The following is an 8,508-nucleotide window of genomic DNA, read 5'->3' as shown; positions in this document are numbered from 1 at the left end:
GAAGGAGCAACTGAAGATATTTTACTCTTATGAATTAGTACACAAATACAGATTTATAGCCTGCATGTGTGTTTTGTTTTTGCTGATGGCTGTAACTAAGGACACCTGTAAGTCAGGGGAAAAGGGAGAGAACAAAAACTAAAGGGAGGAAAACTGTAATGATATGCAGCATTTCAGAGCTGATTTGGAGTCTGTTATGAGTGCCTTAAAAACTTGTTTTTCTTTTCCTGGAAAACCTGTATCATTTAGCTAGTGTGCCTTAGTGTAAAGTATGAAATATAATGATTTTTAAAAGATTCTTACAGCATTTCCAAAGGAAATGTTGAGCTAAGTGTAGAATTTGTGGGATCAGTTAGCTTATAAATAATGATCCTTTATGCTGGCATTGGGAAATCCATGTTCCCACAGCTAGTTCAATAAAGCAATTAATATCAATGAATGCTGAAGAAAGCAAATCTCCGTTCACTTTTGTCTGGATTAGTTAACATAAGAAAAATCCCATCCCTCTCCTGGAGTATTTAACCTTCTCCTAGGAAGACATGCTAATGAAAGGTAAATAAAATGTGCTGCTTGACATGTGTTTGCCATTCCTCCCTGTTCCTCGTGTCACACACTTTCCCTCTTACAAGACGATCCTCATTTTTTCCCTCTGGAAATCTTCACAGTGGTTATTTTGTTTCAGGCATCCCTCTGTGCCAAACCTGTTCTGTCATCCTCTCTCGGCGTTCCTGCTGGTGTTTCTAGGCTATTCCTGCTCAGCTGAATCTCATTAAAAAGGGACTTCACCTCCAGAACTCACAGATAATGTGTCTCAAGCACACACGGAGCTGAAATCCGCCACGTAGAGAATTCCTGATTTACTTGGCACTGCGTTCAATCCAGGGGCAAGTGCTTCTCCTCATTCAGGGCATATTTCTGTAGCCCACGTAAAGTTGTCCGCTGAAGGAGAAGGAAGGTCTGTCGAGGGAATGGGTGTGGTTTCACTGACCTCATCCCACAGCCACAAATTTGTGTGTTCAGGCTTTGTAGATCAAGATTTTTGATAAAACAGAGTCGTAAAACCACCCTGAACTTTCCCTGCGTTTGGCTCTGTTATCTGAGATTTCACACACAAGCAGTAAAAAAAAAAAAAAAAAAGAGCTTAAAAGATTTTTATCTTGGAGCAGCCAAGAAGTGTGGTAATAAGGTAAAGGTTGAGAAGCATTGTTGGCATAAGAAATCCCTCCTTACCCTGGATTTATAACACACCCAGTTTAGTAAGAACTGGCGCTGCTGAGCATTTTCTGACAGCGTTGGGATAATATATTGCAAAAGGCAGAGCGGCCAAGTCTCACACCTGAGGAGTAAGACACACTTCATCCTGCCCATGGAGAAACCTAAATCAAGCCTTAACGTTACTACAAAGCAATTACTCCCCTCTTAGGAGCTCCAACTGTACAGGGTTGAGGTATAGAACTTGCAATTTTGATACACTGGAAGAGTTTATTAACCCCTTAAGTATTTGTATGGCCCCTGCTTTTGGACAGATAGGCTTTTAAAGTTCACTAGATGCATTTCAAAGGGAAGTAATAGAGTGTGATGCCATGGATGTGAGGCCAAAGCAGCTTCGCAATGGAGTTTAATTTTTTAAAAAGTAAATAAAACAATATGTGGAGATTTGGATTGCTTTTCCTGTCATCAGTGTGTGCCGCAAGACCTCCCTTATGCTTCACTGAGGAGTTTTGTTTAATGAGGGAATAGACTTTCCATGTTTGGGAGGTTGTGTGGAAGGCTGGAGTTGCTCTTCTGCAGAATCATAGAGTCATTGAGGTTGGGAAAGACCTTCCAGATCATCAAGTCCAAGCTGTGCCAGATCCCCACCAGAGCAGAGTAGACAGACCAGAGCACTGAGTGCCACATCCAGTCATTCCTTGGACACCTCCAGGGATGGGGACTCCATCACAGTTTACATTTTGCAGTCCTTCTTTCATATGTGAAACTCCATATCTTGCCACAATCAATTCTCCTTTCTCCTTGCTGTTATTATAAAAAACTCTACTTTTATAAAAAAAAGCTCTGTAAAAATATATAAATAGAGTGAAAATTTTGGGGTGAGATGTGACAGTCTCACAAAAAAGGAGCATGGGATATGAACTTGTAATGCTACTTTTGCATACTTTTGCATATACTCTTTCTTTTTTAAGAGATCGTATTTCACTCCACACATATTTCAGAGTCTCTCTCTCTAGTTCTTATCATGACTTTAATAGTTCATTTCCATTCCATACTCTGTGTTGTGTTACTTCTCTCATGTACCCTGTTTTATACCTCCAGTAAAAGCAGAAGAGAAAAAACAGACACCAAGTTCAAGCCTCATATTCCATTTATTACTATGAAGCAAATTTTATCTGGAGATAAGAAATAGAAACAGACATAATAAGGCAAGAGTTAGATTGAAAAACTGGTAACTGCTCTTGTAGTTTTGGGGTATCATTCACATGAAGACTGATACAGCCACTTGATACTTTTATTCTTTTATTTCTTTATAAAATTGGTGGGGTTTTTGTTTTGTTTGTTTGGTTTGGTTTTGTGGTTTTTTTGGTTTTTTTTTACAATATTAATATTGCAGGATAGAGAACACATGATTAAAACCCCCACAATATTTTGCTTCTGATTTGGTCAAACCCAATAAAAACTTCAGTCTGTCATCATGAAGAGGAATATTTCAGCTCATATCAGCTTGACAGTCATATGTGCAGGCTTATGGTGATACTTTTACAGACTTGTAGCCAAAGTTCCTCAGCCTTTCCTTTCCTGGTAAAAGCTCAAATTTGATGTTGGGTTATAACTTTTTATGATGATCAGCCCAGCAGAGCTATTTTAATGTAGAATGGAGGTTCTGTTATTTTAGGGCAACTTAGTGGTGACTGACATGTTGGTCTACAGGAAAAAGCTGGGTCATGAAACTGCCATCAGATTTTCAGTGATTTTTCTCCTGACAGATGCAGGGAGAGGTTTAACGTGGCCTCTCCTTTCCTGCTGCACAGAGAATTAAACACTTTCTTCTCTCATGGGACAAGGACATGGTGGGTCCTCTCTGGCACATCCAGGTGAGTAAGACCACCCATTTTGGACAGGTAACTCTAAATGGTCTCTTAGAGCCCAGCTGAGGGATCATTTACGAACTGGCTGATTATCCGCATCTTTTGAGCCTCATCCGACAGCACTGAGGATTTATGGTGGGCTGTTGGGGACCCTCTCCCAGGGCTACATGGCAGGGGAGGGACCCCAACAGTGGGCAAAAGTGCCCCAGGTGTTGGATAAGTCTTAAGGTTCTCCTTTTGCAAACTGGGAGTAACCTCCTGAACACTCCACAGGACAGCGAAGGGGTAGGAATATAGCTCAGTTTGCCAGTTCTGTGCTTGGGCCGTGTCTCAAAAAAGATCTTTACTTCTTTTAGCCAGGAGGCATTTGCATTTCCAGCCCTGCTGGAAATCAGGGAACAGGTTTGGCTGGAGTGCAGACAGAAACAAACACCATGTACCATTTTCTCCTTGCCCTGTGACAGCTCTGGTGAAAACTGCAGCTCCTGCCTTATGGAATGAGTTTAATCTCAAGAAAAAAAAAAAAAAAAAAAAAACAAAACCAAACCAAACTTAAAATTGCCCAGTACTGTAAAAAAAGTATCCTGCTGCACTAAACATATTTTTAAAGATTCATTTATGCTGATTTCAGATAAAAATGTGCCAGTAGAAGTAAAATAACCTCCTGCAGATAATACAGGTAGCCACAAACTTTGGCTGTCCTCTAATTCCCAAACACTTATCCCCACATACACTTCCTGTTCCCTGACTCTCGTCAGCTGGAAAAGTCATTATCTGAAGGGAGAGCTTTGCATCTGTCAGCTGGGAAAGTGATTACTTAAATTGATAGCAATAGCAGTTGTTTTAGTTTGAAATGGCCATTTCAAACATTCATTTTTATTTTTCTTTTTTGGGGGGGGAGAGGGGAGTTTTTAATATTTGGTCATTTTATTGTTGTGAACATCAAAGAATTAAACAACATGAACATCTCAGCTTCTTGCTGAAACTCAGATGGGCAAACTTTGGAGATAAACTGGCCTGGAAAAAAATAGATGAGAACGACTTTTGGGGAGTTTTCTTTGAATTTGAACAAACACACTAATAACAGAAAGTGGTTCTTTGCTACCCTTCCCTTTGTGCCTCCTCTTTAACTTGTCTCTTTTCCATCATTTTTTTTCCTGACATATCGGTGGGAATCAAGCACCATCCTGGGGACCCACTCCTTGTCCTTCGAATACCTCAGAGTCAAAACTGGTAAGAACTGGGAGCACCCTAATTAAGTTGAGTTGATTGCAAATTGATGTCTCCTTACAGGAATTGAAGCCACCTCCCCCCCTGCCCAAATCATCTTTTCAGTTCTGTGAATTGCCTTTAATTGCTACGAAAGAAACCATAAATATCTGGTTCTTCCAAAAAGTTATTGCTCAAAGTCTCAAAGTTTTCTTTAAAAATGTAGGCCAACTCCAAAATGCTCAAAAGTGTGACTTCACTGAATGCTCTTAGCATCCATATTTAGTTCCCAAATAAGTAGCCTAATTTTCCGTAACACTGTGCAATCAGTAAGTCTCATTGACCTCACTGTGTCTGCCTTCTCAGCAATTCCAAAAAAGAAAGCAATTTATTTAGAAGTCAAATACACTCAGAGAGTCTTCACTTGTTCATATTTTCTAAAGAATGTATTTTTTAAAATGTATTGAACTTTCTCTGTTCATGTGTTCTTTGAGGGGCAGAGACAGGATGAATAATTTTTATGTGTTTATCTTCAGATACTTTTGTATTATTTTATTCTAAAAGGGTATTAATCTTTTATTAGATTTGAATAACATGAGAAGATTGAGATGTCTTGGGCTGTGTCGGAAATAAAAGAACAGTTGTCTCCACTGTCCTGTTGTGGATTTGGCTTGGGAAATGCTTTCTGTGGAAATTTCCACCCTCTTATTTCAAATGGTTTCAGAATTTAAATGATGGGGCAACCTGGTTTTGGACTCCAGTGTTGTCTGAATGTCTGATCCTTTGAGTTTTGTTATTTTGACTCTTATCTCCCATATATTTATAACCTGAATAACTTGTTGTCAGTTCATTGTTGAATGAACCATTTATTATCCTGAAACCTGCTATACAAACACAGTTAACAATCCTGTTATTTATCCTGTGAAATATCACAAACTGTTATGAGTATTTTATTAAACATGAGGCATCTCAATAAATCTCATGATGGATCTAATTCGTAACAAAAAATGAACTGTGCAAAGTTCAGAATATATTCCTGTAATACTTTTTCCAGACAGGAGACCTGAATTTTAACTCCTCCTGGCAATCAGAGGGTGACAGAGTTATCTGGTATTTAAGCTTGCGTGCTGGGGTCTTTTGTTCCACTAATACTTGTCAAACTTCACACTTAATGAGTCCTCCCCCCTCCTATATTTCTTGTTAAAGGTCTGTTTAAGGTATTTTTTTTCCATTAGAACCATGGTGAATTTTCATTAAAACAATAAAGAAAAGCTTTTCAAAAGCGAGCACATTTTCCCAAGGCTTTGGGAAGGTCTTGTGCCTTTGCCTTGAACCTTGAAGCCAGAGCAGGTGAACCTGCAAGACGGCTCTGTCCAAAGGAAAAGAGGTAATGTGCAAGCGAAACCTGCTTGGAATGTGCAGCCCTGAGGCTGAGAAACATTTTGAAACGCTAAAAGAGGTCCCTCTCCACCTCCACAGTGCCCTGCAACCTCCCAGAGTGTCCTTCTGGAGGCCTGCAAGCGCTCGGGGATGAAAAGCTGTGCGATGCCTGGAACATCTGTGTTCGCTTGCTGGTCTTTGCTCCTCACGTAAATCCCACCGCTCACACATCCAGAGGTGGTGGCATTCCCTTTACAGCCCATGTCTGAGTGTTCCCAGGTCCTTCCAGAGAGGATGGGGGCTGTGATGCCCAGTGTAGACATGGCCATGGGAACCTGCAGCAGCGCAGGCTCAGAGCCAGCACTGGTGGAACTCATAAAAGATGACTGTGCAGACTGCAAGGTTGTCTGCTCTGATGCTCATTTTATATTTCCAGCGTCTTCTTCCATCTCCTTTCACTCATCTCTCCAAGCTTCAACTCGTTTCAACAGGAAAAACATTCAACACCTTTAACATACACTGAACCAGCCAGGACTTCCTTTCCATTTTGGTTGATTTTTATTTTATGGTCTCTAGAAGGTTGTATACAATTACCCACTAAATGCTAATACATCTCTTTAGTTTTTCTCTGGTTGTTTCTTTCTTACTTGCAAGTATTTTTATGGCAATAGGAGTGGACAATTCTGATGTGCTGCTGTACATTTCCCTAACGAGTCCCCTCCTCTGCAGCCTTACATCTTTCCCATGTTTCCCTCTCACCCAAAGCACTACAGGATGATACCAAGCTAGGACACTTACGTTTGTGTCATCTTTGCACAGATGAAAATGATTTCCTTGAGTGTGAGAGCTAGAAGATCTGGGGAACGTGGAAACACACAGCACCTGCAGCATCATGAAACACCTGCTTATTTTACACCTAGACATTGCTGCAGAAACCAGTTCATTAATCACTCTTGCATGTGCTGCTTGTAAAACCTCCTTGTACGTTATTAGTGTTTAAACTCATAGTTTTGTGTTGTGGAAGAACCATCTTCGGGCAAGGAGTCAGGGGTGCTGCGAGGAGTTCTTTTAGAACAGATGCTCTAGGATGAAATTAAGTCAAACGAGACAACATCGTATCTGAGAGCCATTTATTGAGAAGGAAAAGGGAATTGTCCTACTACTACAGAAGGGTAGAGAAGGCCGAGGAAGAGGAAGGAGAATGAAAAAGGGTGGAGAGCCAAAGAGAGAGGGAGGGGACAGGGGGAAAAGGCGGGCGTTCCCAGCGGAAGGCCGGGCAGCGCCGTCGAGCTCCACGCGGCCCGGTGCGCCCGGGCACAGCTCCGGCGGCCGGACCCCGGGTGAGGGCAGACCGGGCAGGAGCTGCGGGAGCCTGGGCACGGCCACAGCGTCGGGCCGGATCGGCAGAGCAGGGTAAGAGGCAGGCAGGGACACGGGGAGGCAGGACAGGCGGCGGCTGGGACGGGCGAGGGCTAGGGCAGGACACGGGCCGCACACGAGGCTCGGAGGGCACCCGGCGTCCAGCGGGAGCGAGCGGGCGCCAGCAAAGGCAGAAGAGCCAAAAAGCAGGGTAAAAAGGATAAGAGCCAAAAGCCCCGCTGGTTAGAGACAAAGCAAAACCGCAAGACCCAGGAATCCCCCGAGCTTGTGTCGCAGTTTTGCACCCCCGGCCCCTCCGAAGGTCCGCCCGCTGGCAGGGGAGCATTGGCCCAGTCCAAGGTTGCACCGCAGTCCATTGGCAGGCACCCTTTTCCATCCAGTTGGAGAAGCTTTCCGAGGGTGCAGTGTCCTGCTGGCTGCCTGTCCCATGTGAGACATGAAATGGTTGCTGGACAAAGCCTCCCCAGAGATAAAGCTTTCTCCATCCTCTCCCGGTTGCCTCCTACACGTGGCACGTGTGCATCCCCTCCCCTGCCTGCCTCTGACCATCGGTGTTGAGACAGATCAAAATTAAACTGGCTCCTAACATCCCTGTTCACCTGGTGTGCCCCATCCCGACATCTGTTTAAACCCTCCAGGGGCAGGAAATGGGGAACCAGGGTTTTAAAGCCCATTTTTACCCAGGGGATGTCACAGAATAAAGGAGTATTTGCTCATAGGCTGTCCCTAATGCACCAGGAGGTGCTTCATTGTCTCCCTATCAGGAAGAGATTATATTACCTATAATAAACAAATTGAATATTTCTAGCAAATTCAGAGTCATCTTGAAATGGCAACAGCTTAAGGAGGAAAGGTGGAGATGCCACAGGTGAGATAAAATTTCTTTATATTACTCTTATATACTTTTTTGGTTATTTTCATCCATGTGGTTTGGGTTAGATATTTTTTTGAGATATCAGGTGATGGCAGTGAGCATAAACACAATTTCTTAGCTTTTATTCTCTTTCTTCTTGTGGCACCTGTATGTTGATAGAGTTGTATGCTTGTACTAGTTTGAAAACAAACCAGTGGGAGGCACCAAGTCAGAATAACAAATTAACAGGGAAATCAAAAAATAAAGGCAGAAAACACTGGGTTAAACTGACAGAGCCAGGATACAACCTGACACCCTGTTAGTGGTGGCTGCAGTCCTCCTGAACTGGTGGATGTGGTTCTGCTGAAGAATGGTCCTGTAGAAAGGGGTCTGCTCTTCCTCAGAAGGTCCAGTGGTGGCCATGTAGCTCCTGTCCTCTGGGAATCCAGTGGAAAGGTTGTCTCTGGTGTTGGGAATCTCAGATTATATCCAGGATGGAATGCTTGGTTCCTTCTTCTGGGTGGGTAGAGCATCTCACAATGGGATGGTGAGTCATGGGCAGAGCATTGATGGGCCATTAGCAGAAGATAGTCCGGAGGGAGG

The 8,508-nt window shown here is 43.0% G+C and overlaps 2 long non-coding RNA genes across 2 annotated transcripts in view; both read left to right on the top strand.

The window, feature by feature from the left end:
- Nucleotides 1-3,740: 3,740 nt before the first annotated feature.
- Nucleotides 3,741-6,299, top strand: LOC116446797. Its single transcript, XR_004241378.1, has 2 exons — nt 3,741-4,316; nt 5,772-6,299. It is a non-coding gene; the product is annotated as an uncharacterized LOC116446797 (long non-coding RNA).
- A 656-nt stretch (nt 6,300-6,955) lies between these two features.
- LOC116446810 overlaps nt 6,956-8,508 on the top strand; it is a 242,120-nt gene continuing 240,567 nt past the window's right edge. The window contains exons 1-2 of the long non-coding RNA XR_004241384.1: nt 6,956-7,085; nt 7,861-7,920. This is a non-coding gene — a long non-coding RNA (uncharacterized LOC116446810). The remainder of the gene's footprint in view (nt 7,086-7,860; nt 7,921-8,508) is intronic.

Source organism: Corvus moneduloides, chromosome 7, assembly GCF_009650955.1.
Source record: "Corvus moneduloides isolate bCorMon1 chromosome 7, bCorMon1.pri, whole genome shotgun sequence".
Taxonomy (NCBI): domain Eukaryota; kingdom Metazoa; phylum Chordata; class Aves; order Passeriformes; family Corvidae; genus Corvus; species Corvus moneduloides.
This window is presented reverse-complemented; position numbering and strand designations above follow the sequence as displayed.